Genomic DNA, 13,557 nt, shown 5'->3' on the forward strand with positions numbered 1-13,557 from the left:
GCAGGGCAGCATCAGGTGTTTCTCTTCCTGTGGGAGCTCTCACTGAATCCACACAGAAGACCACATAGCTGTTTCCTTTAGCCCCCAGGTTACAAAGCTCAGGTGCAAGGAAAAGAGACCAGGTGCATTGGGTGGGTGCAGGAGCTTCCCTGGTTACCATGCTCCTGGACCAGTATCTCTTGTAATAATTCCATCAGCACAGTTTCCAGGCCCCCACCCCCACCCCCGCCGCCCAATGGATTTGCCCAGTTACAAAAGTCAGCACACTCAGGAAACCTGAAAGTTACAAGTTACAGTTTCCTGTTAGGTATTAATAACTTATTTATAATTCCTCCAAGTCAGATGCTAGTTCCAATCAGGGGTCGTTTTTACCTTAAGTAGTGTTGCTTAGTAACACAGTTGACACGTACCACCTTATCACATTCCTGGAAAACAGAGCTAGAGGGTCAGTTCAAAGTAAAATTCTCATGAGAAGGGGAAACGGAGTGAACCTTTTGCCTCTCCCTTGTCCCTTAACCCCCCACGGTAGAGGCACATCGTCTGCTCTTTCGGCCTTGAGGGTGTGCTCTCAGGCTAGGGAAGGCACTAAGGCTTTAGGCGGAAATTTGCACCTGGCATTGAGAAGGTTTGGGTGTTGGTAGCTCTACCTCTAACCATATAATCTTATACAAATAATTTCGCTTCACTTGAGGTTTACCCATGAACATGTGACCAAGAGACCTTCTGCAGGGAAATCTATTGGGACCTTAAGTCTCAGAGAGGCACATGGAAGGAAGTTTCAGATGAGGGGGCAGTTAAGAAAGAGAGTAGAGGGAAAACTGATAATTCTTAAATAACAAACTATGGCTGTAAATTACAGCAGAAAATCCTTTGTTTTTCATTAGTAATGAAATAACCTCTGAAATCACTGAAGATATAAGCCATGTATTTACATATAATGTTATATACTATTCTATATAATATAAATTCAAGGATCAAAGCCTTTTGCCTATCTATCTTATTGTTAAAAATCAGCCTTAGAAATCCAATTCCTCTGTCAGGTCCCTTGGGTCTCTCCCTATCTGGTTGATGTTGGAGAGTGAGGGAAGGAAGCTGAGAGCATGCACTGGGAAGAGCTCAGGTGCAAGGCATTGCTAGCCAATTCTCCAAGCAGATGAAGAATTGAGTGCCTTGGTCCTGAAACTGATCTGGACAGCATATCATCACAGCATTCTCTGGACATATAAACAAACAGACCCAGCTTTCTGGTGGAAGACAGGAGATGATGAGGGCTAACTTAAGCCAATAATAAAAATTATAACAATGAGCCTAGACACACAGCTGAGACAAGATGTCAAGAGTAGAAGGACATGAGCTCACCTCTTCTTGTGGAAACACTGAAGTCACAACTAACTGCTGAACAACAACTGACAAAAAAACGCTGAAACTTACCAAAAAAGATACGCTACATCCAAAGACAAAGAAAAAGCCACAACGAGATGGTAGGAGGAGCATGATAAAATCAAATCCCATACATGCCAGGTGGGTGACCCACAACCTGGAAAACAATTTTACCACAGAAGTTCACCCACAGGAATGAAGGCTCTGAGCCCTATGTCAGGCTCCCCAGCCTGGGGGTCTGGCAATGGGAGGAGGAGCCCCCAGAGAATCTGGCTTTGAAGGCCATCAGGGTTTGATCACAGGAATTCCACGGGACTGGGGGAAACTCCACTCTTGGAGGATGCACACAGTGTCTCGTGTGCACCATGAACCAGGGGGAAAAGCAGTAACCTCATAAGAGACTGGGTAGTCTTACCTGCTAGTATTGGAGGGTCTCCTGTGGAGGCATGCACCTGTGGCTCACTGCAAGGACAAGAACACTGGTGGCAATAGTTCTGGCGAGTACTCATTGGCGTGAGCCCTCCTGGAGGCCACCGTTTTCTCACCAAGACCTGGCCCCACCCAACAGCCTGTAGGCTCCACTGCTGGGGCACCTCAGGCCAAACAACCAACAGGGTGGGAACACAGCCCCACCCATCAACAGACAGGCTGCTTAAAGTCTTCCTGAGCACCCAGCTGCCTGATAAACATACCCCTTGACATGGCCCTGCCCATCAGAGGGACAAGAGCCAGCTCCTCCCACCAGGAAGCCTACACAAGCCTCTTAGCCTCATCCACCAGGGGGCAGGCAGCAGAAGCAAGAAGAACTACAACCCTGCAGCCTGTGGAACAGAAACTGCGATTACAGAAAGACAAAATGAGACAGTAGAGGAATGTGTCCCAGATGAAGGAACAAGATAAAACTCCAGAAGAACAACTAAGTGAAGGCGAGATAGGCAGTCTACCTGAAAAACAATTCAGAGTAATGATAGTAAAGATGATCCAAGATCTCAGAAAAAGAATGGAGGCACAGATTGAGAAGATACAAGAAATGTTTAATAAAGAGCTAGAAGCTTTAAATAACAGAGATGAACAATACAATAACTGAAATGAAAGATATATGAGAAGGAATCAATAACAGAATAACTGAGGCTGAAGAACAGATAAATGAGCTGGAAGACAGAATGGTGGAAATCACTGCTGTGGAACAGAATAAAGGAAAAAGAATGAGAAGAAATGAGGACAGTATAAGAGACCCCTGGGACAACATTTAACATACCAACACTTGCTTTATAAGGGTCCCAGAAGGAGAAGAGAGAGAAAGGACCTGCGAAAATATTTGAAGAGATAATAGCTGAAAACTTACCTAACATGGGAAAGGAAACAGTCACCCAAGTTCAGGAAGTGCAGAGTCCCAGGCAGAATAAACCCAAGAAGGGATACACCAAGACACACAGTGATGAAATTGACCAAAATTAAAGACAAAGAAAAAACCTTAAAAGCAACAAACAACATACAAGGCAATTCTCACAAGGTTATCAGCTGATTTCTCAGCAGAAACTCTGCAGGCCAGAGGGGAGTCACATGATATATTTAAAGTGATGAAAAGGAAGAACCAATAACCAAGAACAAGCTACCCAGCAAGGCTCTCAGATTCGATGGAGAAATCAAAAGCTCTACAGACAAGCAAAAGCTAATAAGAGAATTCAGTACCACTAGACCAGCTTTGCAACAAATGCTGAATGAAATTTTCTAGGCAGAAAAGAAAAGGCCACCATTAGAAACAAGAAAATTATGAATGGAAAAACTCACAGGTAAAGGCAAACATATGGTAAAGGTGGGAAATCATCTACACACAAATAGGATATCAAAACCAGCAATCATAAGAAAAGGAGAGCACAAATGCAGGCTATTGGAAATGCATTTGAAATTAAAAGACCAGCAACTCAAAACAATTTTATTTATATATAGACAGCTATATCAAAACCTCATGGGAATGGCAAACCAAAAATCTACAACAGATAAACACAGAAAAGAAAAGAAATCCAAACACAACACTAAAGTCAGTCATCAAATCACAAGAGAACAAAAGAGGAAGGGAATAAAATAGACCTACAAAAACAAATCCAAAACAAGAAACAAAATGGCAGTAATACATATCAATATTTACCTTAAAAATAAATGGAGTATATGCCACAACCAAAAGACACAGACTGGCTGAATGGATACAAAAAACAAGACCCATATATATGCTGTCTACAAAAGACCCATTTCAGATTTAGGGACACATACAGACTGAAAATGAGGGAATGGAAAAAGGGATTCCATGTAAATGGAAATCAAAAGAAAGCTGGAGTAGCAATATTCATATCAAACAAAATAGACTTTACAATAAAGACTATTTACAAGAGACAAAGGACACTACATAATGATCAAGGGATTAATCCAAGAAGAAGATACAACAATTGTAAATATGTATGGACCCAACACAGGAGCACCTCAATATATAAGGCAAATAGTAACAGCCATTAAAGGAGAAATCCCCCACATAATAATAGTGGTGGACTTTAACACCCCACTTTCATCAATGCACAGATCATCCAGAAAGAAAATCAATAAGGAACCACAGGCCTTATATGACACATTAGACCAGGTGGGCTTAATTGATATTTACAGAGCATGCCATTCAAAAGCAGCAGAATACACGTTCTTCCCAAGTGCACATTCTTCTCCAGGATTGATCACATGCTGGGCCACAAAGTGAGCCTCAGTAAATTTAATAAAACTGAAATCATATCAAGCATCTTTTCTGACCACAACGCTATGGGATTAAAAATCAACTACAAGAAAAAAAGCTATAAAAAACACAAACACATGGAGTCTAAAGTATGCAATTAAACAACCAATGGATCACTGAAGAAATCAAAGAGGAAATAAAAAATACCTAGAGACAAATGAAAACAAAAGCATGACAATCCAAAACCTATGAAACACTTCAATCCAGAGAGGGTAGCTTTTTTTATGGCACAGATAGAGGATGTCTCCCAGGAAAGTAAAATATCAGTCCCCCTCTCTGGAATGGAATATACTCTCTTGTACTCCACAGCAAAGTTTCTCTCTCTCTCTGTCTCTCTCTCTCTCTCTGTCTCTCTGTCTCTGTCTCTGTCTCTCTCTCATATGAACAGGAATCCAGCAGCCCTATATAATGTCTGTCTTTCCCCCTGTGGAGTTTCTTATCCATACTGTACCCCAAAACATGTGCATGTGCCATCTAGCCCTCACCAAATCACCACTGTGAGAACTGGCTTCTCACAAGGTTTTCTGTGAGTAGTAAGTGGTTCTTTGACTCAAAGAATCTTCTGTACACACACATGTATGCACATACATTAAAAAAAAACCTATGGGATGCAGCAAAAGCAGTTCTAAGAGGGAATTTTACAGCAATACAATCATACCTCAAGAAAACAAGAAAACTCTCAAATAAACAACCTAACATACACCTAAAGCAACTAGAGAAAGAAGAACAAACAAAACCCAAAGTTAGTAGAAAGAGCGAAATCGTAAAGATCAGAGCAGAAATAAATGAAATAGAAATGAAGAAAACAACAGAAAAGATCAATGAAACTAAAAGCTGGTTCTTTGAAAAGATAAACAAAATTGATAAGCCTTTAGCCAGACTCATCAAGAAAAAGAGGGAGAAGGCTCAAATCAATAAAATTAGAAATGAAAAAGGAGAAGTTACAATGGACACCACAGCAATACACAAGAACATAAGCGACTACTACAGGCAACTATATGCCAATAAATGGACAACCTAGTAGAAACGGACGAATTCTTAGAAAGATACAATCTTCAAGACTGAACCAAGAAGAAACAGAAAATATGAACAGGCCAATCACAAGTACTGAAATTGAAACTGCGATTTAAAACTTACAACAAACAAAAGTCTAGGACTAGATGGCAGGTCACAGGTGAATTCTATCAGCCATTTAGAAAAGAACTAACACCTATCCTTCTCATTTAGAGAAGAGCTAACACCTATCCTTCTCAAACTCTTCCAAAATGTAGCAGAGGGAGGAAGACTCCCAAACTCATTCTATGAGGCCAACATCAACCTAATACCAAAACCAAACAAAGATAACACCAAAAAAAGAAAGAAAAGAAAGAGAGAGAGAGAAAGAGAAAGCAAGAAAAGAAAGAAAGAAAATAAATTTACAAGCCAATATCACAGATGAACATAGATGCAAAAATCCTCAACAAAATACTAGCAGACAGAATCCAACAACACATTAAAAGGATCATACACCATGATCAAGTGGTATTTATCCAGGGATCAAGGATTCTTTAATATTTGCAAATCAATCAATGTGATACACCATATTAAGAAATTGAAGAATAAAAACCATATGATCGTCTCAATAGATGCAGAAAAAGCTTTTGACAAACTTCAACACCCATTTATGATAAAAACTCCCCAGAAAGTGAGCATAGAGGGACCTACCTCAACAGAATAAAGGCCATGTAAGACAAATTTACAGGTAACATCATACTCACAAATTGAAAAGCTGAAAGCATTTTATCTAAGATGAGGAACAAGGATGTCCACTCTCACCACTTTTATTCAACATAGTTTTGAAAGTCCTAGCCATGGCATTCAGAGAAGAAAAAGAAATAACAGGAATCCAAATTGGAGAAGAAAAACTCACTCTTTGCAGATGACATGATACTATACATAGAAGCTCTTTTTAAGATGCTACCAGAAGGGACTTCTCTGGTGGTGCAGTGGTTAAGAAACTTCCTGCCAATGCAGGGGACATGGGTTTGAACCTTGGTCCAGGAAGATCCCACATGCCACGGAGCAACTAAGCCCATGTGCCACAACTACTGAGCATGCACTCTAGCGCCCGCGAGCCACAACTACTAAGCCCGCGTGCCACAACTACTAAAGCCTGCGTGCCTAGAGCCCATGCTCCACAACAAGAAAAGCCACCGTGATGAGAAACCCACACACCGCAACGAAGAGTAGCCCCCACTCGCTGCAACTAGAGAAAGCCTGTTCACAGCAATGAAGACCCAACACAGCCAAAAATAAATAAATTTACATATTAAAAAAAAGATGCTACCAGAAAACTACCAGAGCTCATCAGTTAATTTGGTAAAGTTGCAGGATACAAAATAAATATGCAGAAATCTGTTGCATTTCTATACATTAATAACAAAAGATCAGAAAGAGAAATTAAAGAAACAATCCCACTTATCATCACATCAAAAAAAGGAAAATACCTAGGAATAAACCTACCTACGGAGGCAAAAGACCTGTACTCCGAAAATTATAAGATGCTGATGAAACAAATCAAAGATGACACAAATAGATGCAAAGTTATACCATGTTCTTGGATTGGAAGAATCAATATTGTCAAAATGACTATACTACCCAAGGCAATCTACAGATTCAATACAACCCCTATCAAATTACCAATGGCATTTTTCACAGAACTACAATAAAACATTTTAAAATTTGCGTGTTAACAGAAAAGACCCCAAATAGCCAAAGCAATCCTAAGAAAGAAAAACGAAGCTGGAGGAATCAGGTTCCCAAACTTCAGACTATACTACAAAGCTACAGTCATCAAGATAGTATGGTACTGGCACAAAAACAGAAATATAAATCAACGGAACAGGATAGAAAGCCCAGAAATAAATGCACCTATGGTCAATTAATCTACAATAAAGGAGGCAAGAGTTTACAATGGAGAAAAGACAGCCTCTTCAATAAGTGGTGCTGGGAAAACTGGACTGCATGTAAAAGAATGAAATTAGAATACTCCCTAACACCATACACAAAAATAAACTCAAAATGTATTAAAGACCTAAATGTAAGACCAGATACTATAAAACTCTTAGAGGAAAACATAGGCAGAACACTCTGACATAAATCACAGCAATACCTTTTCAACCCATCTCCAGAGTAATGGAAATAAAAACAAAAGTAAACAAATGGGACCTAATTAAACTCAAAGGCTTTTGCACAGCAAAAGAAACCATAAACAAAATGAAAATACAACCCACAGACTGGGGGAAAAATATCTGCAATTGATACGACTGACAAGGGATTAGTTTCCAAAATTTACAAACAGCTCATGCAGCTCAATATCAAAAAAACAAACAATCCAATCAAAAAATGGGCGGAAGACCTTAGGAGACATTTCTCCAAAGAAAACATACAGATGGCCAAGAGGCACATGAAAAGATGTTCAACAATGCTAATAATTAGAGAGATGCAAATCAAAACTACAATGATATATCACCTCACACCAATCACAAAGGCCATCATCAAAAAATCTGCCCAAAAAAATGCTGGAGAGGGTGTGGAGAAAAGGGGACCCTCTTACACTGTTGGTGGGAATGTAAACTGGTGCAGCCACATAGAAAACAGTATGGAGGTTCCTTAAAAAACTAAAAATAGAACTACCATATGATCCCACAATCCCACTCCTGGGCATATATCTGCAGAAAACCATGCTCCAAAAGGATACATGCATCCCAGTGTTCATTGCAGCACTGTTTACAATAGCCAAGACATGGAAGCAAGGTAAATGTCCATTGACAGATGAATGCATAAAGAAAATATGGTTCATATATACAAGGGAATACTACTCAGCCATAAAAAAGAATGAAATAATGCCATTTACAGCAACATGGATGGACCTGGAGATTATCATACTAAGTGAAGTCAGTCAGACAGAGATAGACAAATATCATATGACATCGCTTATATGTGGAATTTTTAAAAAGATGATACAAATGAACTTATTTACAAAACAGAGACTCACAGAGTTAGAGAACGAACTTATGGTTACCAGTGGGGAACGGTGGGGGGGAGTTTGGGACTGACATGTACATACTCCTATATTTAAAATAGATAGCCAACAAGGATCTACTGTATAGCACAGGGAACTCTGCTCAATACTCTGTAATAATGTAAATGGGAAAAGAATTTGAAAACGAATAGGTACATGTATATGTATAACTCAATCACTTTGCTGTACACCTCAAACTAACACAACATTGTTAATCAACTATACTCCAATATAAATTAAAAGTTAAAAATAAATCATCTTTAATGTTGGGGTAGTCATTTTTCTTACATGCAAATTAAATAAGAGTAATAACTTACATAGTTTGAATTGAATACATCTGCATTTACTTCTGAGTATATAACACCTGTTCTATGACATCTACGGTGATCTTTGAAATCAAGCCATAAGAGTTTTAAAATGATTCTTTCTTTTATACTTAGGTTTTTTGTTTTTAAAAATTTATTTATTTAATTTATTTATTTTTGGCTGCATTGGGTCTTTGTTGCTGTGTGTGGGCTTTCTCTAGTTGTGGCAAGTGGAGGCTACTCTTCATTACAGTGCACAGGCTTCTCACTATAGGGCTTCAGTAGTTGTGGCACGTGGGCTCAGTAGTTGTGGCTCACGGGCTCCAGAGCGCAGGCTCAGTAGTTGTGGCACACAGGCTTCGTTGCTCCACGGCATGTGGGGTCTTCCTGGACCAGGGCTTGAACCCGTGTCCCCTGCATTGGCAAGCAGATTATTAACCACCGTGCCACCAGGGAAGCCCTATACTTAGGTTTTAATGAAATGTATTTTACTTTCACTATGTAAAGCATGTTGTGGTTATAAAATATAGTTTCAAAAAAACCCTAGTTTCCAGGCTAGCTACAGACACTCAGCAAGGAAGGTTAACCAATAAATTAATACAGTATCTTCTTAATATTTTATTAAATGGTTGGAACATGATGCTTAGTTGCCCCCATAGTATATATCACTTCCTCTTCCTTCTCTCAGAGGGAAGGACAGATGTGAGGTTATTTAATAATATTTAGTGAGAGGGTCAGTAGGCATGGACTACTGATCAAAAACAAAATTTTTAAATCAGCTTAAAGACAACAGAGGTAATAAAATAGTAAGGCATTTCTGGGGGAAAATTAACGAGTAGAAAAATCCACTGAGCTGAGTCTGGCATTTGGAGCCACTTTTTTCCTTAGGGAATATGCAAATTCTAGTAAATGTGGCTGAAAAGCTGAGCAATACTTTCACAAGCTTTGCAAAACTAGAGGGACAAAAACTGCGGAGTCAAGGTTGAGTCCCTAGTAAACCTCCTCCATTTGGGCTGCGACTCCATAAGGTTATGCCCTGGTAGAAAGTGTTCACTGGAAGTAAATCACCCCTCAAATACACTACAGTTTAGCTTCTAATCATCTGAATGATCCAAAAAACCCTCAGTCCCATAAAACAAATTTAAAAAGATCCTTGATTCCTGTTGCCTCAAGGAAATTGTCAGGGACAACACTTAAATTCCCTTGGAAGAAAGTTGGCATCATCCTAGGCCTCAATTTATTTTCACAATTTTTCATGAACAAGTTCCAGAACACTACAAGGATATCCGGTATATGAAGAGACATGACAATTTGAACAAGCAGCAGAAAGTACAGATAATAGAAACAGACCTAAAGGGATCTAAGCTATTGGAATTATTTAGACACAGGTTTTAGAATAACTACGCTTACTGCTATGTACTTCTAGTCTCCAGAATTGTGAGAAAATACATTTCTGTTGTTTAAGCCACCAGGTCTATGGTATTTTGTTATGGCAGCCCAATCTAAGATTTTGGTACCAAGAGTGAAGCGCTGCTGTAACAAATACCTAAATATGTGGAAGCAACTTTGGAACTAGATAATGTGTAGAGGTGGGAAGAGTTTTGAGATGCATGCTTGGAATATGGGTGTTAAGGGCAATTCTAACAAGGTCTCAGATGGAAATGTGGAATGTGTTATTGGAAACTGGAGGAACGGCAATCCATATTATAAAGTGGCAAAGAACTTGGCTGAACTTTGTTCTAGTGTTCTGTGGAATGCAGAACTTCTGAGCAATGAAATTGGATATTTAGCTGAGAAGACTTCTAAGCAAAGTGTTGAAGGAGCAGCCTGGTTCCTCATGACTGCTTTTATAGGATTGAAAGGAGAGAGATGAACTGAAGAAGGAATTGTTAAGCAAAACAAACAAGAACTTGTACATTTGGAAAATTCTCAGCCTATCCATATTTCAAAAAATGAGAAAATTCATTCTAAAAAAGAACACTTAAGGGTGTGGCTGAACAGCTATTTGATAAAGAGTCTATGGAATTTTAAGAGTAGGAACTCTGCCAGTTTGAAATGAAGGAATGGACACAAGATGAAGGAAGGCATCAGACTTCTTGGATTTGACAGGATGACATGATAGAGCCATTATGCTTCAAATGTGCACAGTTCTTTAAGAAGAGGGAAAAATAATCCTGAAGGCTTATCAACCACTTCCTCGGTTTCAACAGGTCAGATGGCCTCTGTCCAGAACCTTAAGGATGTGACCACCTATGGCACCCTACCCTGGCAGAGGTGCAGCGACAGGATCCCCACTGAGGCTGTGGGGATGGGGGACAACAAAGCTGGAGGGGTGGGGCCATCCCCAGAGCCATTGGAGTAATGCTGCCATCCCAGTGGACCTGGAAGGCAGGACACTGAGCCAAAGGGAATTAATCTTGAGCTTTAAGATCCAATAGAATTTGTCTAGCTAGGCTTTGGACTTGCTTGGGACCCATTACTCTTTTCTTCCTTCTGATTTCTCCCTTCTGGAATGGGAATATCTGTCCTATGCCTGTCCCACCATTGTATTTTGGAAGTACATAATGTGTCTGGTTCACCGCTGGAGAGGAATATTGCCTCCGGACGAATCATACCTTGAGTCTCACCCACGTCTGATTTAGATGAGAATTTGGACTTCAGACCTTAGAGTTGATGCTTGAATGACTTAAGACTTTGGGGCTGTTGGGATGGAATGAATGTATTCTGCATGTGAGAAGGACATGAATTTGGGGAGGCTAGGATGGAATGCAATGCTCTGAACTGTGTCCCCCCCCAAAATTCGTATGTTGAAGCCCTAACCTCCAATATGATGGCATTTGGAAATGAGGACTGTGGGATACAATTAGGATTAGATGATATCATGAGGGTGGGTCCCTCATGATGGGAATAGTGCTCTTATAAGAGGAGACATCAGAGAGCTTGCTCTCTTTCTCTCTCCCTACCATGTGAGGACATAGCAAGAAAGCAGCCATCTACAAGCCTGGAAGAGAGTCCTCCCCAGAAGCTGACCATGATGGCACCTTGATCTTGGACTTCTAGCCTCCAGAACTGTGAGAAAATAAATTTCTAATAGCCAAAACAATCTTGAGAAAGAAGAACAACGCTGGAGGTACGATACGCCCTGATTTCAAACTATACTACAAAGCTATAGTAATCAAAACAGTATGATACTGGCATAGAAACAGATAAATTGATCAATGGAACAGAACAGAGCCCAGTAATAAACCCACACTTATATGGGCAGTTATCTATGACAAAGGAGGGAAGAATATACAATGGGGATATGCAGCCTTTATAATAAATGGTGTTGGGGAAACTAGACAGCTACATGGAAAAGAATCAAACTGGATTACTTTCTCACACCATGCACAAAAGTAAATTCAAAGTAAATTAAAGACTTAAATATAAGATCTGAAACCATAAAACTTCTATAATAAATCACAGGTAGGATGCTCTTGAACACTGGCCATAGTAGTATATTTTTTCTTGCTTTGTCTCCTTAGGCAAGGGAAACAAAGCAGAAATAAACAAATAGGACTATATCAAACTAAAAAACTTTTGCACAGTTAAGGAAACTATCAACAAAATGAAAAGGCCACATACTGAATGGGAGATAACATTTGCAAACGATATATACAGTAAGGGGTTAATATCCAAAATATACAAAGAACTCACATAACTCAACATCAAAAAAAACTCAATTAAAAAATAGGCAGAGGGGGACTCCCTGGTGGTCCAGTGGTTGAGACTCCGCCTTCCAATGCAGGGGACACAGGTTTGATCCCTGATCAGGGAACTAAAATCCCACATGCCACGGGGCAACTAAGCCCACGTGCCGCAACTACTGAGCCCGCATGCTTTAGAGCACATGCGCCACAACTACTGAGACTGTGCACCACAACTAGAGAGCCTGTGCACCGCAACACCTGAGCTCATGCGCTCTGGAGCCCGCATGCCACAACTAGAGAGAAGCCCGCGCACTGCAACAAAAGATCTCACATGCTGCAATGAAGATCCCGCATGCCACAACTAAGACCCGATGCAGCCAAATAAATAATAAGAATTTTAAAAAATAGGCAGAGGATCCAAGTAGACTTTTTCCAAAGAAGACATACAGATGGCCAACAGGCACATGAAAAGATCCTCAACATCAATGATCATCAGGGAAATGCAAGTCAAAACCACAATGAGGGCTTCCCTGGTGGCACAGTGGTTGAGAGTCCGCCTGCCAATGCAGGGAATACAGATTCGTGCCCCGGTCCTGGAAGATCCCACATGCCGCGGAGTGGCTGGGCCTGTGAGCCATGGCCGCTGAGCCTGTGCGTCTGGAGCCTGTGCTCCGCAACGGGAGAGGGCACAACAGTGAGAGGCCCGTGTACCGCAAAAAAAAAAAAAAACAAACCACAATGAGATATCACCTCACACCTGTCAGAATGGCTATTATCAAAAAGACCACAAAAAACAAGTGTTGGCAAGGCTGTGGAGAAAAGGGAACCCTTGTGCACTGTTGGTGGGAATGTCAATTGGTGCAGCTACAATGGAAAACAGTACGGAAATTCCTCAAAAAATTAAAAATAGGACTACCATGTGATCCAGCAATTCCACTCCTGGGTATTTATCCAAAGAAAATGAAAACACTAATTAAAAAAGATATGTGCACCCCTATGTTCATAGCAGCATTATTTACAGTTGCCAAGATATGGAAGCAACCTAAGTTCCCATCAGTAGATGAATGGATAAAGAAGATGTGGTACATGTACACACAGTGGAATATTACTCAGCCATAAAAAAGAATGAAACCTTGCCATTTGTGATAACATGGATGGATCTACAGGATATCATTCTAAGTGAAATAAATCAGACCGAGAGAGACAAATACTGTATGATTTCACTTATATGTGAAATCTAAAAACAAAAGAAAAAATAAAATCATAACCATATAGAGAGTCATAGCTACAGAGGATGAAGAGGTGGTTTCCAGAGGGGAGGGGGTGGATGAAAGAGAGAAATAG

General features: G+C 40.1%; 1 protein-coding gene across 1 annotated transcript in view; it reads left to right on the plus strand.

The window, feature by feature from the left end:
- The window catches only part of MAATS1 (MYCBP associated and testis expressed 1), a 142,953-nt gene that overhangs the window by 122,449 nt on the left and 6,947 nt on the right, over positions 1–13,557 (plus strand). The window lies entirely within an intron of this gene.

This window comes from Monodon monoceros, unplaced genomic scaffold (assembly GCF_005190385.1).
Source record: "Monodon monoceros isolate NGI ecotype Baffin Bay Population unplaced genomic scaffold, NGI_Narwhal_1 Super_Scaffold_11, whole genome shotgun sequence".
Taxonomy (NCBI): Eukaryota; Metazoa; Chordata; class Mammalia; order Artiodactyla; family Monodontidae; genus Monodon; species Monodon monoceros.